The sequence below is a fragment of the Henckelia pumila genome, chromosome 2 (genome assembly GCF_033568475.1).
Source record: "Henckelia pumila isolate YLH828 chromosome 2, ASM3356847v2, whole genome shotgun sequence".
Lineage (NCBI taxonomy): Eukaryota > Viridiplantae > Streptophyta > Magnoliopsida > Lamiales > Gesneriaceae > Henckelia > Henckelia pumila.
In genome coordinates, this window is record NC_133121.1 from 25,803,682 (window position 1) to 25,826,040 (window position 22,359).

The 22,359-nt window shown below is 36.8% G+C and overlaps 1 long non-coding RNA gene across 4 annotated transcripts; it reads left to right on the forward strand.

The window, feature by feature from the left end:
- Positions 1-2,217: 2,217 nt before the first annotated feature.
- Positions 2,218-5,510, forward strand: LOC140884179 (uncharacterized). Of its 4 annotated transcripts, XR_012150579.1 has the most exons (6): positions 2,218-2,386; positions 2,840-3,146; positions 3,928-4,055; positions 4,427-4,505; positions 5,015-5,157; positions 5,228-5,508. It is a non-coding gene; the product is annotated as an uncharacterized lncRNA (long non-coding RNA). The 4 variants fall into 4 exon arrangements; XR_012150580.1 differs by having other exon boundaries at positions 2,822-3,146; positions 3,928-4,505; positions 5,228-5,510; XR_012150578.1 differs by having other exon boundaries at positions 3,928-4,505; positions 5,228-5,510.
- Positions 5,511-22,359: the final 16,849 nt, after the last annotated feature.

A 22,359-nucleotide genomic window follows, 5' to 3' on the forward strand; every position in this document is an offset into this window, starting at 1 on the left:
ATTTATATTTTAAACTCTTTTGGAGTTAGTGTGATGCACTCCCTGTATTATTTTAAATATTTTCAAAATTTTCTCACTTTTTTTTGCAACTCTTTTATTAAATGTTTTAAAATACGGGACGTCACAGTTCCTCACTGACTGGCCATGGATAAGCAGAATCGGAACCTCCGTTCCAAACCGGAGCTTCCGTTGCACACCGGAGCTTCCGATCACCATCGGAGCTTCCGTTCTGATCATGACCCTAATTTATTATTTTGCATTTGATTAATCCCTTAATTACCTTTAATTAGTTACGGGTCACTACAGAAGGCTGCCTCAGTAAATCGGCAAGCAAAGTAGTAGTGAAAAATGAGGGGGATGATGGTCAGGTTATTCATTTTAAAGAGAACGTAAGTAGCAACCATCATGTGAAAGGCGTTGGGGTGGAATTGGTTCAGGGTACCTTAAAGAACTTGGCTATTTGATAATAAAAAGGAGGGACCAGGAAGCGGAGCCCGTTTCGGAGCTACTCCCTAAAAAAGGTGTAGAAACCCTCAGGAGGCTAGTCAGCCTTGCCCATCGGGCCCGGGATAATAATGGAATAAGCTGGGGAAATATTACCTATGACTTGGAGCTCTTTTATTGACTCCGGGCGAAGGGTGGTGGTGAAACAGGTAAACCAGGGGCCTTCGGGGTTTGATCTGCGGGATGGTGTAGGGGGTGGTGCGGTGTGAGAAACCTTAGCCTTCCCTTTGTCCCTAGAAGGCCCATCTTGGGTTTTCTTGGGGCGAGAAGAGGAAGGAGCCTCCACCACTTAGGCGGAGGAAGAAACAGGGGGGGAGGAATCATGATGCAACACGCCAGACTCAACACTTTGTGAGCCTCGTGCGTTGGCACCCGATGTGGAAGAAGCAGATTCAGACATGGTGGAATAAGAGACGGAGAAGAGGAAAAACTTACAAGAAGGAGAGTAGCGGAGGAAACTGACCGGAGGGCGCACGGAAGAAGCAGGGTGGAAGCAAGAGAGGAAGGAGAAGGCAGCTGCTGGAGAGAGTAAAAGTGAGAAACGGAGGAAGCAAGGGAGTATATATAGCATTTGGAGGGAGATCTGGGGCATTGGTTTAGAAGTGATCAAACGAAGGGGGTTAGCCTAGGAACTTTGAATGGGCAGCCTAATGATGACTCGGACTGAAAGGACAAGTAACGTACTCTGACAGCTGCTCGTCTCTTCAACTGATAGGGCTGGCGTCCAACTCGTTTGAAATTTAAAATTTGAAATTCAAAGATTTACCGCCGAAGGAGTAGAGTATCAGGGCTGGTACTCAAGACAATGAGCAGGGCTCTAGCCCGACTAATTTACGAAGGAGTGGTGATACCCCGGGAAGTTAAGGGTATCAGGGCTGGTATTCGGGACAACGAGCAGGGCTGGCCCGACTATTTTAAGAAGGAGTGGTGATACCCTGGGAAATTATGGGTGTCAGACTTATGGCTCGGGGATAGGAGGTAAGAATTCCAGTGTCAAGCTGTTAGCTCGAGACTGGACAGGTAGCTCGTCTCGGGCGGATACTTGAGGAAGAGGGGGCCGGAAAGACCAAGTCATAATGATCCAGTCAAAACCTATTTTTCAAGAGCATGTTCCCCACATTGTCATGACCCCGGACATCCCGGCCTGGTCACCCATAAAGCAGGGATGTGGCTAGCTTAACCATCCACGATGTAGATCATGGCCACTACCCGGAAAAGGCGGAATAGTAATCTCACTCTAAGGCATATAAATACCTTCCAACAGGTATTGGCAAATGTATGCTCACTTGAGTAAAAAATCACTGTATTTGCTCTCTATTCTCTTTATAAGTCCACTCTTTATCTGAGTCTGACTTAAGCATTGGAGTGACCAGATCGAAAAACCTTCTGGAGCCCCACTAACAGGATTTTGGTGCATTTTCCTTCTGCTCATGTATCATCACGGAAGGAAAGTGGTAAAGCCAGTTCAATGCTCATCTTATAATATTTTTAGCCCAGTCTATCCGTCAAGCCCACCCTTCTACCTTGTTGGCCCGGGCACTTAGTTTATCAAAACCACATCACAAGTCGTTGATGTTATTATTAACAGTGCACACACAAATGTGCGCTGTTAATATATTGATATTTTATATGCATAGTAGTTTCAATGGCATGAAACTAAAAGCACGTCGTTAAAAGTTTTATAAACATGTACAGTGCAAGTGCTTCTCTTGCGGCGCCCTCGATCTCCCGGAATCACAATATAATCGAGAAGTTTCTTGAAGGGAAAGGGATGAAAAAAGTACAGATTTCAGAGATGGAGATTTTCCAGTTATGCGTCTCGGTCGGCTCTTCCAATCTCAATTTTGTCTGCTTCGGCTCAAGGCGCAAATCAGGATCTGTGGTATCTTATTTTCTTTTCTTATCCGGACCTTTTATTTTGATTGATTTCTATGCTGAGCATAATTTCTTAATTGGTCAATCGAGCGTCTTGTTAGCTTTTTTGGTTATGCTGGAATGGATTCCATTTTTTGGAAATGTTCACGGAATATTTGTGTTTAATAATGTCGATTTTTTCTTTGAAATTTTGATTTATAGGATCAAGGATATGCTTTTGATGTTGGAGATTTGATGAATTTTGGTTTGCTGGGGGAGAAATTTTATGATTGTGTTCAGTGTTGTGAACTTGGATATTTGATTCTTTGTTGAAGTTGGAATTGTTCAATCTAGAAAAAGTTTATTTGGGTCTACAATAACATAAACTTAATTTCGAAAACTAATTATCCTTTTCTTTTTTTTTTTGATTAAAGTACGAGATAATATTTTGAATCATTTTCAGTAATGTCTAATGCTGTAGGAATGTTAGAACAAAGATGAGTATAGTTGGTGTATTGAAAGAAAAACTAATTGTCCCGGGTCGAAACTTGTCTGCAAGCATTTAATGGATGAAATAAGTACAAGATTCTTCAGCTCATTGTCTACAGGCGGACCCCGACAGGAAAATGAAACTCGCTGGAGAACTAGGGATGCAGCTCGGACAGATTGCTGTGTGGTTCCAAAATCGGCTGGCTCGATGGAAGGCCAAGTAGCTCGAGAGGTTATACGATGCCCTTAAGCACGAGTTTGATAATGTTTCCATGGGAAGACAAAAACTTGAACAGGAGGTATGCGTTACTAAAATATATGACGAAATCCATTTTTCCAAACAATTATGTATAGTTTCCATATCTTCGGAATAAACTAGAGTAACTTTTGAAGATCCCCTCTAGTTAAGATCACAACTTAGTTAAATAGAACTTAGATATTTCAGACACGATATAAAATATATTTAAACCTTTTCAATTACCAAGTTCCCGGATTTCTCACTGACTACCACATTTAATTTACTAAATCGTGGGGATAAATATTATAATGTCACATATACTGATATAAGTTTTTTGCGAATGCATGATGATTAATATAAGTTATTTAATTGAGTACCTAATGGAATGATATGTTTCTCCTTTCTTTTATGAGAGGATAAACATAATTTTGTTTTTAATTCAATTGCAGCTCGTAACACATAAAAAAGTTTGTTAGTGGTGTGTCCTCTGCCATCAACCATGAATTTATATATGTCTCATGTATTTATGACTTGTTTTTTTTAGTATAATGTTCCACATTCAGAGCTTTACGCATGGTATTAGACACCTGCTTATATATGATCAATTTGAAATATGTTATTAGTGATAAAAATTGAAAAAACTTTGACATTTTATGCAATGCTATGCAAAAATCTTTTAAAATAAATAAATGAAAACATAAAAAGTAATCTTGGTTAATCTCAGTTTCAACAAACGAAGAACTTAATTAGATCATGGTTTATAATTTTCATACACAAAACAAAGTTTTGGGCTCACATATAACTTTATTTTTTTCTTTGTTCTATTCACAAATCAACTCTAGGTTTTGGCATCAAGGGCTATAGTACTGATATAGCAAGTGGCCAAGAAGCAAGTGTCAACAGGCTATACACAGGTTTACCATTGGAATCGAAAAAGATTTCTCATTGTTCAGTAATCTTGGTATTGAAAGTAAGTCTACCCTTCAGTTTCCTATCAAAAAGAGAAAAAGAAAAAGAAAAAGAATGAAAGAATGAAAGAAATAAAGAAATTTTTCCTCTTTAAGTGCTGTTTTTTTAAGTTGTTCCTCTCTTTTGAGTCTTTGACATGCGTCTTTGTGTAATTTAATTAATGATGATTCATGCTCATAACATATACTACGCATCTACGCACCGTGCAAGCATCATGCATTGAGCTCTGTGTGAATTTTTTACTCTGTTCCTTTATTCTCAAGGAAAACTGGTTTTCAGACTCATGCAATGGCCTATGGTGCTAGCATTGGTGTATTCCTACTGATTAGATTACATTGTATATTTACAAGGTTTTTGCTACTTTGTTGTCAGTATATGAAAAACTTAACTGGTGATTTTCATATTTGGCATGGAGCTTGTGTCATTGGGATAAGCAGCTTTGACTCATATGGTAAATGGCTATGTTTTCTTTCCCCTCATTATTATATTTTGAATTCATGTGATGACCGTGTAAGACCAAAATTTTAGCACTCGGCTTTTAAATGCAGTTTTATGACCTTACTGCTTTGTAAAGTAGATGTGCTTTCCTCTTAACATTATCACGGACAAATGTATGTAGCCACGATTGAAGGAAATTTGATTGATTGTAAATTTTTTAAAAAGTTTAAGTTTTGAATATTTCCGAGGAATTAATAAATGAAGGCTGTTTTGGAGCTGAATTTAACTCCTATAAGACCACATTCACACAATGAGCTGCAGATCGAGGTTATGCTCATTTAACTCATATTATGTTGATATTATTTTTTGTATGTTGTTTTAAGTAATAAGTAATAAGTAATAAGGAAAAAAGTGAGAAATATGAATTCGTGGAAAAGTTCAAGGTAGAATGCACAGAATTGGTTTGCATGCCTATTATAAGTTATACCGATTTGCCTAAAATGAAATATGATGTTTACACAGATCTCTTCCAGCTGAACATCTTTAAAGGCTTATGGTTTCTTGGATATGAAGTTAAATTCAAAGATGTCAACTGTAAAGAATGAGGCTGGTTCATTCGATCTTTTCATTCCACAGGCATGAAATAACTCATTTTCATGTTCCAGGTTAGATAGAAATATGTTTCACTATGCATATTCAGTGCTTGCACTTTTTGATAGATTATTTTTTTAACAGATTGAGTTGGATGAATTTGAGGATATTTCCTTTCTAATTGCTACAATAGAGTGGATGACTATTCGATATGTACCTTTGCTGAAACTGTTAACAAAGAGAATTGATCTTATAGGTTTTGGAAGCGGTTACTTAAAGTCTTTTGATGTAAAGTGAAAACATAATGTGAAATGATGCTTGTTCCTAAGTAAGATCGAGTTACTTTATTAATATATTATGTATACTTATTTAGATAATGAAAAATTAGAATTAATTAGTTTGTATGATATACTTACTATATTGGTTTGTTTAAATGTGTTGATGATGGTTGATTATGGTATGATAATTGTTTGAGTTTCAATTTATTTTAATTTGCACACGTATAATATAATGCAATTATAAATTAAATATAAAAAATACAAATCAACAACGTGCACATGTGCGCTGCCAAAAATGTTTCCGCGGCTTATTTCGCGCTGCCAATAACTTTTTCGCGACGAGCTTCGCGTGCTGCCAAAACATTTTCCGCGGAGTGCATTGCCCGCTACCAATAAATTTTCCGCGGCGTGCGTTGTGTGCTGCAAATAATGTTTTTCTCAGCATGCCTTGCGCGCTGTCGATGACCCATGAATTTCAACAGCTTATAGTTGTGCAGCTTGCAGTAGTACACGCTGCGGAAAGGCACTTTGCACGCTGCGAAAAAACAATTTTGTTGTAGTAATTAACAAATGAAAGTTCTGTAATTTTATATTTTGTGAAGAACATCAACTGTACACCGGATAAATATTGATAAAATTGTCGGGATACAAGTTACATACTGTTGGATTAAGAGTACATGTGTGAGAGTAGTACTATAGGTGTGTGACTTCCTAGGAAGCTCTAGTGCATCAAGCTGCTGACGATGCGCTATTTGATTTGGTTGGCTAGGTGTGCTGTAAAAGATGGACATCATATCTTAATGAGTAATACTGTCTTTGTGAAGGACAGTGCCGACAATAGGAAATGATAAAACTGATCTTGAAAGGATATGAGAAATCACCAGTAAGGCACACCCCTCCCTATATATACTCATGGGCTTAACAACCTGACCCATCTGCAATGTCGTAAGTGTAAGAAATTAAAATTACGCATTGACTTATAACTATAACTTTTGATCTAGTGGTACATGCTTGATCCTAAGACATACACATTACGAAGTAACACATAAATTTGTTAAATAAATGAAGGACATATACATCTCTTATTCTAGATGTTTGTCATAGTCATATTTAAATATATAAATATGAATTAATTGAATTATTAAAATTTTTAAAAAAATATACACAAAACTAAAATGTTATTGTTAGGAATCAATCCGAAATTTAATTTTCAAGAATTCACCACGCAAACGAACACACAAGAACAATAATACAATCCTAGAACAGATAAAACCAACGCACACAGATCAAACTCAACTCACGCAAAAACGATTAAAGAACGCAAGTATTTACGTGGTTCGGCAATGAATTAGCCTACGTCCACGGGAGAGCAACATAATCACTTTATTAATTACCAATAGAAACAACCAAGCTATATCAACAGAGCTTATTACAGAGATAGACCAGAAAACTCTTAATGCTAGATACAGACATGATTCAAGCTATTGATACAGAATCTTCCCGTCACAATCTCCGCCCAAGTTTTCTCCTCCGAAATCTCTCCTTCTTCTCTCTCAACATATTTTGAAGAATTTGATTTTCTGTTATGTTCGTTGCGGCCATCTTCCATCTGTTTATATAGAGAATTAAACCGACTTTCATCTTGGGCTTTAGGTCAACAGTAACTTACGCCCAATTATAAAGTCAACATGGTCCAGCCCGATAAGCCTTCATTCACCAGTCTGATCTGCTCTTGTACTTCGATCTATATCGATCTGCCTGCAAGCTTCTTGCTTTACGAAAACTCTATCTGACTTCTAACCAAGTCACAATACTCGAGCAATCTATCTGCATGAACTCATCCGAAGACTCATCTGACCATCTCATCGATCTGATCCAAGTATTCGATCTGGACCATGAACTCATCTGAACACTGAGCTCATCTGATCTGTACTATTCGATCCGATCTCTTCTCTATTTCCATTCAATCTGATAGAAGCATACTTCAACAATTTCCACCTTGATTCTTTCAGGTTGAATGCGGCTCTCCATCCTAACCGCCTTGGCTAATTTCCAATCACCGCATTAACTAAGTCCAAATATTTCTTGAACTTAGCATACGGCAGTGACTTCGTCATAGCATCTGCAGGATTTTCTTCTGATGCTATCTTCAGAAGGATTACATCTTCTTTTTCAATTACATCTCTGACAAAATGCATCTTCACATCTATGTGTTTCAATCGTTCATGATAGACTTGGTGTTACGTCAAGTGTATTGCACTTTGATTGTCACAGTGTACTACAAATTGATCTTGTTTTATACTCAACTCCGCTCTCATCCCTTTTAACCACAATCCTTCCTTTATGGCCTCAGTAACAGTTTTGAATTCTGCCTCAGTGGTAGAAAGGGCAACCACTGACTGTAGATTTGACTTTCAGGTGATCGCTGTGCCATAAAAGGTGAACACATAACCAGTCAACAACTTTCTCGTGTCTAAGTTCCCAGCAAAATATGAATCCACATATCCAAATACCGGATCAATCCCATCTTGCTATTTTTCAAACTTCAACCCCAGCCCAGTTGTGTTTATGAGATATCGAAGAATCAACTTCAGAGCTTCCCAATGATATGTACCCGGATTAGCCATAAATCTTGACACTACACTGATTGCGTATGCAAGATCAGGCCTACTACACACCATTCCATATATGAGACTTCCCACTCCACTATCATATGGAATACCAGTCATCTTCTTCTTGTCTTCCTCACTTTCAGTTGACTGATTCGCAGATAGCTTCAAATGCTGTCCCAGAAGTGTCAAGACAGATTTTGTTTGATTCATGTTGTACCGCAGAACAACCTTCTTCAAATAGTTCTTATGACTCAGATGAATCTTCTGTCTTTTTCTATTTCTCACTATGTCCATGCCCATAATTCTCTTCGCTTCACCCATATCTTTCATCTCAAACTCTGTGTTGAGATGTTGTTTCAAGGATGATATCTCTGTCCTACTTTTACTTGCAATCAATATATCATCAACGTAAATCAGTAGGTACAAGATAACCTGTCTTTCATCCTTCTTCAGATAGACACATCTGTCATATTGGCTTCTCACAAAACCAATACTAATCATGAACTCATCAAACCTCTTGTTCCACTGCCTCGGACTCTACTTTAGCCCATACAATGATTTTCTCAGTAAGCAGACCTTGTTCTGGGTTTTCTGATGTATGAAGCCCTTTGTATAAATGGTTTCTTCCAGGTCATCGTGTAGAAATGCAGTTTTCACATCCATCTGCTCAAGCTCCAAGTTGAGCTGGTTCATCAGTGCTAACATAATCCAGATGGAACAATGTTTGACCATTGGAGAATAGACCTCATTAAAATCTATCCCTTCAACTTGACCAAAACCCTTTGCAACCAATCTTGCTTTATACTTGATCTGATCTGTACCAGGAGTTCCTTCCTTCTGTTTATAGATCCACTTGCATCCCAATGTCTTTTGATGCTTTGGTCTGTCTACTAGCTTCCAGGTTTGATTATTCTCAAGTGAGTTCATCTCTTCATTCATAGCTTCAATCCACTTGTTTTTCTGTTTACTCTCCATAGCTTCATCATATGTATTCGGCTCTGAATACTCCGCCTCCTCAGCTAATGTAAGTGCATACCATGCCAGATCAGCTTCACCAAACCTCTTAGGAGCTCTGATCTCCCTTCTAGTTCTGTCCCTTGCAATATTATAAGTACTTAAGTCCTCTTTTGGATCACTCACTGTCATATCATCATCTTGCATCTCATCTGACTCTTCATCTGGCACAGAAGACTCCACCTCAATCGGTAGTTTATCATTCAAACTGATCTGACTGTCCTTTCCATCTGTATTCATTTTATATCCCAGTTTGGATTCATCAAACTTCACATCCCTGGAGTTGAAGCACTTTGGACCTTTTGACACCAGGTTCCAAACTTTATAACCCTTCACACCATCCGGATACCCAATGAATATACATCTGACTGCCCTTGCTTCCAACTTATCATGTTTCAGATGAGCATATGCAAGACATCCGAATACCCTCAAGTTTGAGTAGTCTGCAGGTGTTTCACTCCACTTCTCCATTGGTGTCTTGAAACCAATCGCACTGGATGGACACCTATTGACCAAATAGCACGCAGTAGATAATGCTTCTCCCCAGAAGGACTTAGGTAGAGAAGCATTGATCAACATACATCTGACCCTTTCCAGAAGAGTTCTGTTAATTCTCTCTGCCAGGCCATTTTGCTATGGCGTTCCTGCCACTGTTCTGTGTTTGGTAATGTCTTTCTCCTTACATAGCTTGAAAAACTTATCTGATAAGTATTCCAGCCCATTATCTGTTTTCAGGTGTTTAACTCTTCGATCACTCTTGTTCTCAACTGCCAGCACCCATTCTCTGAACTTTTCATAAGCTTCATCCTTAGTCTTTAAGATGAATATACATACTCTCCTTGAGTAGTAATCTATCAAAGACATGAAGTATCTGCCTCCTCCATGAGTTTCTGTCCGAGAAGGACCTCATAGATCTGAATGAATGTAGACCAATGGTTGCTCAGTTGTGTGACTTCCTTGTCCAAACGATACTCTTTTTGATTTCCCAAGAGCACAGCTATCACACAATTCCAGTGATTCGATCTTATCTCCACCTAACAGACCCTGTTTTGAGAGATCATGTAATACCTTCTCACTTACATGTCCTAGCCTCAAATGCCATAGCTTGGTTCTGTCTTGCTGTTCCTGAATACTTGTTGTACTTCCAATAATGGTTTCACCTTGTAGTACATATAGAAGGTTCCTTTTTACAGCCTTCATCACAATCAGAGATCCTTTAGATACTGATATACTTCCTGCTCCTGATTTGAATGAGTATCCTTGAGCATCAAGTGTTCCCAATGATATCAAGTTTTTCTTCAACTTGGGCACATACCTCACCTTGGTGAGTACTCTGTCAATTCCATCATGCATCCTTATTCTGATATTTCCAGAGCCCTTTATTCTGCATGACTGATTATTCCCCAATAGTACCATGCCCTGATCTGATTCCTCCAATTTTTCAAACCAAGATCTTATAGGACACATGTGAAAGGAGCATCCTGAATCCAGTATCCACTCATGGTTTTGATCACCTTTAGAAACCACCAATACTTCTGCTGAGTCATATCCATCTGTAGCTACGACCAGAGTACCATCTTCTTTGGGTTTTTCCTGCTTCTTTCCTTTCTTTTCTGGACAATCTCTTCTTAGATGCCCAACCTTCTGACAAGCATAACACTTCATATTACCCAAGTTTCTATTCTAATATCTTCATTGACTCTTAGATCTGGATTTTTTCCTGTATTTCCCAACGGATGTCCTCTTATCACTTCTGCCCCTCGCCGTAAGACCTTCTCCATGTGATTCAGTGTTTGTGTTTGACTTTCTCTGTAGTTCCTTGGATTGAATAGCATACATAACTTCTTCCAATGTTATCGTCTGTTCTCTTCCATATAGCAAAGCATCTCTGAAATTTTCATATGCTTTTGGAAGAGCATTCAGAAGTATCAAAGCCCGATCTTCTTCCTCAAGCTTTACTTCAATATTCTCCAATTCATCCAATATCTTGGTGAATTCTTCGATCTGGTCTTCAAGGTTTTTCTCATCCTTGATCACAAAGGAATACAACCTCTGTTTCATATACAGACGGTTAGCCAGGGATTTCGTCATGTATAGATTCTCAAGTTTAAGTCACACAGCCGCTATAGATTCTTCTCTGGCCACCTCCCGAAGAGGTCTATCTCCCAGACAGAGAATAATTGCACTGTGTGCTTCTCGAACAATTCATCCTTGTTCTTTATCTCATCGGACATCTCCTCCTTCTTCTTAAGAGCCTCCACCAATCCTTGTTGTATCAGGATTGCAAACATCTTAATCCTCCAGAGCGAGAAATCGTTCTTGCCCCTAAACTTCTCAATATCAAACTTCGTTGATCCCACCATCTTTGCTTAGTTTCCCACGGACGGCGCCACTTGTTAGGAATCAATCCGAAATTTAATATTCGAGAATTCACCACGCAAACGAACACACAAGAACAATAACACAATCCCAGAATAGATAAAACTAACGCACACAGATCAAACTCAACTCACGCAAAAGTGATTAAAGAACGCAAGTATTTATGTGATTCGGCAATGAATTTGCCTACGTCTACGGGAGAGAAACATAATCACTTTATTAATCACCAACAAAAACAACCAAGCTCAATCAACAGAGCTTATTACAGAGATAGACTAGAAAACTCTTAATGCTAGATACAGACACGATTCAAGTTATTGATACTTGAATCTTCCCGTCACAATCTCCGCCCAAGTTGTCTCCTCCAAAATCTCTCCTTCTTCTCTCTCAATATATTCTGAGGAATTTGATTTTCTGTTATGTTCGTTGCGGCCATCTTCCATCTGCTTATATAGAGAATTAAACCGACTTTTATCTTGGGCTTTAGGTCAAAAGTAATTTACGGCCCAATTATAAAGTTAACATGGTCCAGCCCGATAAGCCTTCATTCATCAGTCTGATCTGCTCTTGTACTTCGATCTGCATCGATCTGCCTGCAAGCTTCCTGCTTTACGGAAACTCCATCTGACTTCTAACCAAGTCACAATACTTAAGCAATCTATCTGCATGAACTCATCCGAAGACTCATCGAACCATCACATCGATCTGATCCCAGTATTCGATCTGGACCATGAACTCATCTGAACACTGAGCTCATTTGATCTGTACTATTCGATTCGATCCGATCTCTTCTCTATTCTCATTCAATCTGATAGAAGCATACTTCAACAATTATTTCGTGATTCTAATACTCCATCATTTCAACAATAAATAAATATGCGAAATAAGTACATGACTAATTTTTGTATGGGCGTCCAATAACTTGTCTCAATATGTTAATAAAATTATTAATAATATTACTTCGGGTCGGGAATTAATATGTTTTATTCCTGAAATTAATTGAAAAATGAAAAATCCAAAAAAATTGTCGAAAAAAGGTTGGGCACGGATTTTTCGTGACGAGAATGAGATAGAATTTGGAGAGACTCCTGAATTTAATTTGATAAATTTTTCTAACCCCTACTCACCACAATTCAATAAATATGTATATATATATATATATGTATATATATATTTGTATATATATATTGTTTGACCGCTTTTAAAATTTTTCAAAATTTATATATATACATATATATTAAGATATATCATAGTATAATCAAAATCAATATATTAATCAAATGTATGAATTGGCCATGGTGAAAAAATATAGCACGAATGACGAATTCATGGGAAAGAAAATAGAGATGAAGCCACATAATTGGGCAGCAGAAGTGGACAATATTTGGAACAAATAAATTTAATTTTAAACAAGCTAGCAATTTCATGTGAAAACACGAGATCCCTGCATGTGCATGTTGTAACTTGTAATAGAAACTAACTGCTAATAAGATTATATATATATATATATATATATATATATATATATATATATATATATATATAATTTTGATCACCTGCACTCTAGGGTGCAGGATTTTTCGTGTGCGATCACTAAAACCCGATACCGAATTTTAGTGTAAAAAAACACTAAAATCCGGTACCGAATTTTAGTTGTCGCATACGAAAAACCCTGCACCCTAGGGTGCAGGTGATCATTACTAATATATAATTTTGATTAACTACACTTTAGGGTGCAGGTCGCACACGAAAAATCTTGCACCATAGAGTGCAGGTGATCATTACTATGTGTGTGTGTGTGTGTGTGTGTGTGGGGGGGGGGGGGGGGCAATTGGACATATATATTATATGAATATAGACATCGGATTTATAAAGTGGATCAATGAAATGTACGCAACTTATAATCAATCACAGTCCACGGTTTCCACTATCACAAAGACAAGTGAACCCAATACCAGATAACTAGGATACATTTATTTTTTCAGATTTAAATACTTTTTTTATAATATATATATATATATATATATATATTCTAATAATTTCTGTGTACGAAAAATAAATTAAAACTCACGTCTCATATAAAAATTATGAAACATTGTAATAATAGGGATCCAATTGCCTTGTAACATGGCTTGTAGGCTCATATCTTAGCATCGAACTAATAACTAATCTCATGTTCACTTAGTTCTGTCCCCAACTTCGCCTTTAAGATGTCAATTATTTCCTGAAAATTATTATGCCAATTTAACCTTGTTGGAAAGGATTAAGATATTATTTACAGACGTTTTCATGTGAGTGTCCGAGTTTGCAGAATAGGTAAACACTTGGAAAATTGTCCCACAACATTTTTTCGAGTGACTGAGCTCTCGCTCAGGTCTTGTTTAATGTTGTTTATCTGATTAGCATGGTTTGCATATTATTGTATTAGTTCGAAGATTTGTCCAGTAAACATGATAGTGACCGTGGGTTCTCATATCATTAAAAAAGAAAATATTTAGAGATTTTTTTACTACAAAGATCATGAATTGTTTTAAAAATTTTGTTGTTCGTCATGCGATTTAGAGGGGTGAATAAACTGTTACGGTTCATTTAGCAAGTTTTAAAGTTGTTTTGGCGTTATAATTACCAAAAGAATCTTGATATAACTGATCAATTAAGCATGACATGGAAATAACTTTTACAAATGTTTTGAATAGTGTGTGAGCTACTGAGCTGATCGTAAAACGCATCACCTTCATAAGCTTTAATTGTAACAACCAAATAAATGTATAAATACATGGTCTTATAACAATCAAATAATGGATATTTATTAGGTTCAAATGAGATTGTCAGAGATGTAGCTAGGAATTCTACATTGGGGGCCAGGACAATAATAAAATTATAAACGTTTCACTAATGTTTTTTTTAAAATTTTTTTACATTATATTATAATAATATGAACAAATTTTAAACGCTCCTTTTCAATAGCTTCTTACTTAAATTTTAGAGTATTCATCATATCCCAGGGGAAGACCAACTCATCCCCTATCTTACCCCATTGTGGCCCTAAACCCAATGCTCAAGTTGGCTCCCATCCCATGATAGGTCGGCATAGCTCTCTAACCATCAATCCTAGGTCGGTCGAATAAGAGGTCGGCTTGGCTCTCAGGTTTGCTTATAGCTTTCTCTCCTATGCTGCGTAGAATGGCTATCCATGTTGATGGTTAAAACTCGTGAATACTTGTCGATGGAACATCTCAAAGTATTACACCTGATGACATCCTGCAAAAATAAAACACAAAAAAGTAGATAACGCAGGAATAAATAGAATAAATAAAAAGAAGAAAATAACTAAAGAAAATAACAAAAAGTAAAAATTGTTGATTTCAATCCCCGAAAACGGCTCCAAAAACTTGATCGAGCAAATACTACCACGGAAAATTAACTCAAATATATCTATCAATTAAGCTCGAATAAATCGCTAGTGCATGTGTCAAGTAATAATATAGTGTATTAAGTACGAGTATCGTCCCACAGAGATTGATTTGTGATAAAATTACCTCAAGTAATATTCTTTAGTCAATAAATATGAGATGAAGAATAAATTAATGAACGAGAAAAATAGGATGAAGAAAAAATAAATTAACTTCACAAAATAAATAAACGATTGTTAGGATCTCGGTTCACCTACACTTTAATCTTTTCTAACGATTGAATTTCAATTCTCAAGCCATGCTTTTGACGGAATTCCCTAATCTATCAATATATTCTGTCGAGCTATATTAATCTAATTAACAAAGTGTAATAACCAAGTGTCCTTGTGTTATTTAACAATTGCAATTGCAATTGCATTTGCGAATCGTGGAATCCTCTAGCTTTCGACCTATACTATGACTATCAATATGTACCCAACCTCATACGTCTATGCAAGTTGTAGATCTATGAATTATATTACTCTATCTTGTTATAAAATCTTTTTTCGGTATCAATTATAACACATAAAATCAATTCGAAGTTGATCAATCTCCAAAAATTCAATAAACACAATAATATAATCAAGAATGCATAAAAACCAAATTTAATCTTAAAAAAAAAAAATCAAAACTTGCATAGATCAAAATTTTACATTTTCAAGGAATTGAAACAATGGCTGCAAATAGCCTTTTGCTTGAACCCAAATATTGTGCAAATGGTGTTCCCAGACACAATCGTACGTTTTCACATTCAGTGGAGATTTCGAATGAAGACGAATAAGATTTGGATTTTAGTTAATTTGGGAGGTCTTCTTTTGGTTTGTCTAAATGCGAATCAACAATAGTGCGTCAGAAAATGCTAGGGTTTTGCTATAATGTTTTTACAGAAAGCCAAAGAATACATAAAAATAAAAATCATAAATAATATTTATGTTCGTTGTAATCTCAAAATACTTCTCATTAATCTAATATTCAATATTTTTTATACGAAGCTTAACTAATGCAAACTAATGCCTAATTTACAGTTTAAAACAACAAAAAGAATTTTCTAGCTAGATATTATAAAATTAAAATCATATGTATCTAACTCCCCTAGCTTAGCTTTTGCCATATTAAAAAGTGGAAAGCCCAACTATATTTAAAAATTAAATATACAACACTTGAGGTTTGTGAAAGTACCAAATAGTTACATGCCCAGCATCCTGTAATTTGTTACCCACTCAAGTGTTTTGATTTTCTCCACTTTGAACTAGCTAGCTAGAGATGTGCACCTACATGTGTACTGGTAAATTGCAACCATTTTACAAGGGGCGTCAAGGACAAAAAACGAAGGATATCGCCTGTCTCACGAGTCACGACTACGTGTGGGATTGGGTAACAATCCGTTTCAAAACCTTTATATATATATATATATATATATATATATATATATCTAATTTTCGTCCCAAAAAGAATCAGAATTTTTTTTCTTCTCAGTTCCATACCCGACACACGTCGGGATTCAAATATTCAGGATCCCGTAGGGTATATAGGGAGAGGATATCCCCTTAATTTTTTTCATATTCAAAATTTTGTTCAAAAAACTCAAAAAAATTGTTTATTTTTTAAACCTATTTAGAAACTTATATGTCTACAAAAAAAATTTAGTTATAAACACATACTATATATTAAAATATTATGGATAATGCTTAAAGATTTTCATCATAAAACAAAAAAAAATATGAAAAAAAACTATTTAGATACTTATATTTCTAAAAAAAACCTTCAACTAGAAACATATAAGTGCATAAAAATATTATTATATATGTTCATGATCAATTTGATGATAATGTACTCTGAGTATTGTACACAATAACTAAAATCAGATAAATTTGTCATGAAATGCGTAGTTCATGAAAAATCCAATTTCATATAAAAAAAAATATGATTAACAAATGAAAGTTCTGTAATTTTATTTTTTTGTGAACAACATCAACGGTTCACCGGATAAATATTGATAACATTGTCGGGATACAAGTTACATATTGTTGGATTAAGCGTGCATGTCTGAGAGTAGTATTATAGGTGTGTGACTTCTTGGTAAGCTCTAATGCGTCAAGCTGCAGACGTTGCGCTATTCGATTTGGTTGGCTAGGTGTGCTGCATGTAAAATACACCAGATCTTAATGGGAAATACTGTCTTTGTGGAGGACACCAACAGTAGGAAATGATAAAACTGATCTTGAATGGATATGAGACAGCACTAGCTAGACATCCCTCCCTATACTCATAGACTTAACAACCTGATTCATCTGCACTGTCATAAGTGTAAGAAAATAAAATTGTGCATTGACTAACAAGTATAACTTTTGGTCGAGTGGTAAGCGGTTGATCCTAACACATACACATTACGAAGTAACACATAAATTTGTTAAATAGATGAAGGACATATTACATATCTTATTCTGGATGTTTGTCATAGTTAAATATATAAATATGAATTAATTGAATTATTAATAATTTTTTTAAAAAAACTATACACAAAACTAAAATGTTATTTCGTGATTATAATACTCCATCATTTCAATAATAAATAAATATGCGAAATAAGTACATGATTAATTTTTGTATGGGCATCCAATAACTTGTCTCAGTATGTTAATAAAATTATTAATAATATTACTTCGGGTCGCGAAGATGTTCTATTCCCGAAATTAATTGAAAAATAAAAAATCCAGAAAATTTGAGTCAGAAAAAGGTTGGGCAGGGATATTTTCGTGAAGGAAATGAGATAGAATTTGGGAAGACTCATGATTTTAATTTGATAAATTTTTCTAACCCCTACTCGCCACAATCATTAAATATATATATATATATATATATATATATATATATATATATATATATATATTGTTTGGCCTATTTTAAAATTTTTCAAAATTTATATATATACATATATTATAAGATATATCATAGTATAATCAAAATCAATATATTAATCAACATGTATGAATTGGCCATGGTGAAAAAATATAGCACGAATGACGAATTCATAGGAAAGAAAATAGAGATGAAGCTACACAATTGGGCAGCAGAAGTGGACAATATTGGGACAAATAAATTTAATTTTTAAACAAGCTAACAATTTGATGTGAAAACACGAGATCCTTGCATGTGCATGTTGAAATAGAAACTAACTGCTTGTTAGATTCATGAATATATGTGTGTGTGTCAATTGGACACATGTTATATGAATATAGACATCGGATTTATAAAGTGGATCAATGAAATGTACGCAAATTAATCAATCACAGTCCACGGTTTCCACTATCACAATGACAAGTGAACCAACCCAATACCAGATAACTAGGATACATCTATTTTTTCGGATTTAAATAATTTTTTTATAATATATATATATATAAATTTTCAGCTGCCAAACAAATGATGCACACTTCGTGTGAAAAATCAAAAATAAAAATAACTAAAACCCGGTAACGATCAAGAGTGTTAAGGGGGTCGGAAGGTGTTCCGACGTATCCCCTCCGACGCTCAAGTCACATGTTAGGATAGCGAAATATAGTGAGTGATGTGTGCACTCTCGTGAAATTGGAATCCAAAGAATGAAATCAAACCTGGTATTTATACGAGAAGATTCCGGATTTGGTGCCGCCCTTCCATAAATATAACCCGAGGATATAGGGATCGCAATCCGTGAATCCCTGCTGTAATCTCACATGAATCTCCCTAAATAAGGAAGGTCCAATATTTAAGGAGATCGGAGCATAAAAAACTGATCCTAACATCTTAGTTAACTTGGTGAGGTCGCTGAGCCATCCTGCTAAGCTAGCCTGCTGCTGAAATAGGAGTGAAGGAGTTTTGTCGAGCTCCCAAGCTCACATATTACCGAACCGACCTCCCAACTGACCGTCCTGAAATCGATGGTGAGGGAGCTTGGTCGAGCTCCCGAGCCGACCTGAGATAGATGATGGGGGAGCTTGGACGAGCTCCAGAGCTAGCTAAGTCGAGCTCTTGAGCGGAACATGCTCTCTTCTTGATCTCATCAGGGGGAGCTTGGCCGAGCTCCCCAGCCGACCTGAGATAGATGGTGGGGGAGCTTGTCCGAGCTCCCGAGCTAGCGGAGTCGAGCTCCAGAGCTTACATGAAACTAATCGTAGGGCTTTTGAGCTTAGAGTCATTGATGAGCTGACCTATTTTCCTCCCGGAGTATCACAAGTCCCTCCCCTAGAAGTCGAACTGAGGTCGAAGACTAGAAGATCGTCAAATTTTTATCTCGAGATTACCCTAACAAATTCCGAGCTGAGGTGCGCATTGGAGTCCAGCTGTAACGCCCCGATTTTATCTTAATTGAGCTTATTTGAGTTAATCGGAGATTACAGAATTCAAGAGCCGACTTGATTTTGATCAGGGTTTATTTTGCAAATTTTTGAAAAAAAATCAGGGACTAAAATGCAAATATTAGATTTAATATATTATCTACACTTAGAAAGGATTGACTTAGTCTTTTCTTCACTCTCTTCATCCCTTCCAACCGTGTTCCACCATTAGAGGCGCCCCAAAGCCTTTTCAAGCTTTTAGAATTCAGTCCGAGCTCGATCCGGCCGTTGGAATTTATTTCTGAAGGCAGATTAGCGATCACTGCAGCGAGAGCTTCGTTATATCGTAAGTTTTTCTACGATCAGATACGTTCTATTTTTTGGATGTTGTTAGAATCGATTGAGTTTCTAGTATGTTGTTCTTGGTAGAGTTCTGATCGTTTATTATCTGTCGGTTTTGAAATAGAGCGACGTTCGGAATTGTTATGATTTTTGCAAGCCTATTTTTGAAAATGAAATTTTGAGATGTGTTGGAAATATCTTGTTTATTGTTGTCTTATCATTGTAATGAGTTAGTATCGTTTATATACTGCTGTATGCGTTTTTGGTTTGTTCAGTTTATAGCCGTTATGCCGCCGGTTTGAGTTTTGGGGATTTCGAACATTTTAGAGTTGTTGAAACTTGGCTATTGAGTTTGATCATCTTTTGTCTCCGTACAGATTTGTTTGGAGTTTGTCGAGCCCGGTGTTAGCAGCATTTGATCGTCGAAGAGTTGGACGAAGATCGGTAAAGAGTTTTACCTTGAGCCTTGTTATTATTTTGGTTGTCTAGATTTTGATATAACCTCTTTTGTAGCATATCCAGAGTTGGAGCTACTTGCATCGAAATGTAAAAGCAGTCATCGTTAGCGGGATAGCATACTCGAGACAGCTTGGTTCTTGAGTTTTCCCTTAAAATCACATATTTACATCAATACTTGTTCTAGCATGTGGAACTTGTATTTTGTTATTATTTGAGTTTTGTTATATGGCTTATGTGTTATGTTTTTCTTATGCATTCATCTTGAGCCAAACCTTTTTTTCAGCGGGCAAAACAGCCTTTTTGTTTAAACGTTTTGGGGGCTATACTGTGTGTGGCCTGGGTAAAGTTCACCTGATGTCAGCATAATCCTTATAGTCGCACCAAAGTCTAGGGGAGTGGGATACGTGGCACCACCTCGATTGGGAGAGTCGGTGAGTCGTTACGTGATCTCATCCTTGGGATCCCAAAAGTAGAGCAGCAACCCCTTGTTTATTAGAGTTGATATCCCTATTTTAAATACATGCATATCATTCGTTTTGATTTGATTATGTTGTCTTGAAAGCATGTTTGTTGTTGTATTACTTGTTATGTTGCTTTTACTGGAAATATCATTTTCACCGGAGTTTCCGGCTGTTGCTTTGTTTTTTATGTGTACTTGAAAACAGGAGGGAGAGGATCAAGTCAGCGAAGACCTGGTTAACAACAAGAGGGAGAGCTAGTAGTGGGACTTGGTTTAGAAGTCGTGTCAGCATGTCTATCTAGTTTATGTTAGAACATGTTTAGATCCCGAACTTTGTTGTTTATGTTGTATCGATTATGCAAGATTTATGGTTGCATGTTCTATCTTTCTGCGTTGTTGTTCAACTCTAGAACTTCATGTATTAATTGGAGAGTTTGTGATTGTAATGCATGATTTTATGTTGAATGTATTGGACTTGAGTTTCTAACAAGTTTTCCGCTGATTTTTGCTTCAGAACTGTCACCACTCGATCGGTGAGATTTAACCGATTGAGCAGAGGTCATTTGCCGAGTTTCTGTTTTTGAAATTGCTTGCCCGCTCGATCGGTTGAATCTTACCAATCGAGCGGCGATGGTTTTCTTCGGGCAGTGAGTTTTCAATTTCTTGCTCGCTCGATCGGTCAGATCTTACCGATCGAGCGAGGCACTATTCATTTCAAAAAAAAATTTATTATCTCTTTTAGTCTTGGATCTTGTATGCTTAATTTTTTTTTTAATCCGAGATTAGTTGTTTAGAACCGAGGTCTCACATTAAGTGGTATCAGAGCGATAATTTCTTGGTTGAACTAGTGTGAGCGGGATAGATCGAGTCTGTGTGTATTGGCTCCTCGCATGTGTTTGAATTATTTGTTTTTTAATTAATTCCATGCGAGCATGCTTTATTATTGAGAATTATTTGAATTACATGACTATGTGATTTAAAATTATAAAGCATGATCTACTTGAGATATAAATGTTTTTGTTTATCGACTGGTATCCGATATTCTGAGAGGTTGAAAGGGCACCGCAATGTAGCAATTGAGATATCTTGTGTCCTAACCTTTGATTATCAGATGGGTCCTCGTCGAGTTATTAACAGAAACCCACCGCCAGTTACTCCACTGAATGAGCAAGCTAGTACTGAAACTGTTCAGATGGATGCTACAGCGACTCCTATGGAAACCTTGCTGAAGAGGTTTTAGTCGTTTAATCCGCCTTTGTTGCTAGGTACAGAGAATCCGGTTGACTGTGAGAGCTGGTTGGACGACATTGATCAGTTGTTCGATTCCCTTGATTACTCTTACCACCGCCGAACTAGTTTAGTCATTCTTCAGCTTCGTGGTGTTGCTAAGAACTGGTGGATCACGACAAAGAGATCCTTGGAGAATCGAGGTACAGTTGTTACTTGGTATCTTTTCAAAACTGAGTTTTATAAGCGGTTTTTTCCTGTTTCGTACCGAAAGGACAAGGGAACAGAGTTTGCCAATCTGAGGCAAGGAAATTTGAACATTGAAGAGTATCTTGCCAAATTCGATAGTCTGTTGCGTTTTGCACCGCATATCGCTGACAATGAAGAAGTCAAAGCCAATCAGTTCATCAACGGCTTGAATCCCGACATCTTCACGTTGGTAAACACTACTAGGCCTGATAACTTTGCGGATGCCATGAATCACGCAAAGGGAGCTAAAGCGGGTTTGTGGAGATAGAAAGGAAATCAGATGGTGCCTCAGCAGCAGAGACAGTCTTAGAACCAACCGTCTCAGTATCAGAATCAGCCACCACATTATCAAAACCAACAGCAGAGGTATGAAGGTGGAAGCAGTGGGGGAAACAGAAAGGATCATTAAAAAGCAAGAGGAAACAGTTCAAGAGGCAGGGGAACAGTTTTTCTAGTTCCATTGGTTCCAAGCAATTCGGTTCAGGATA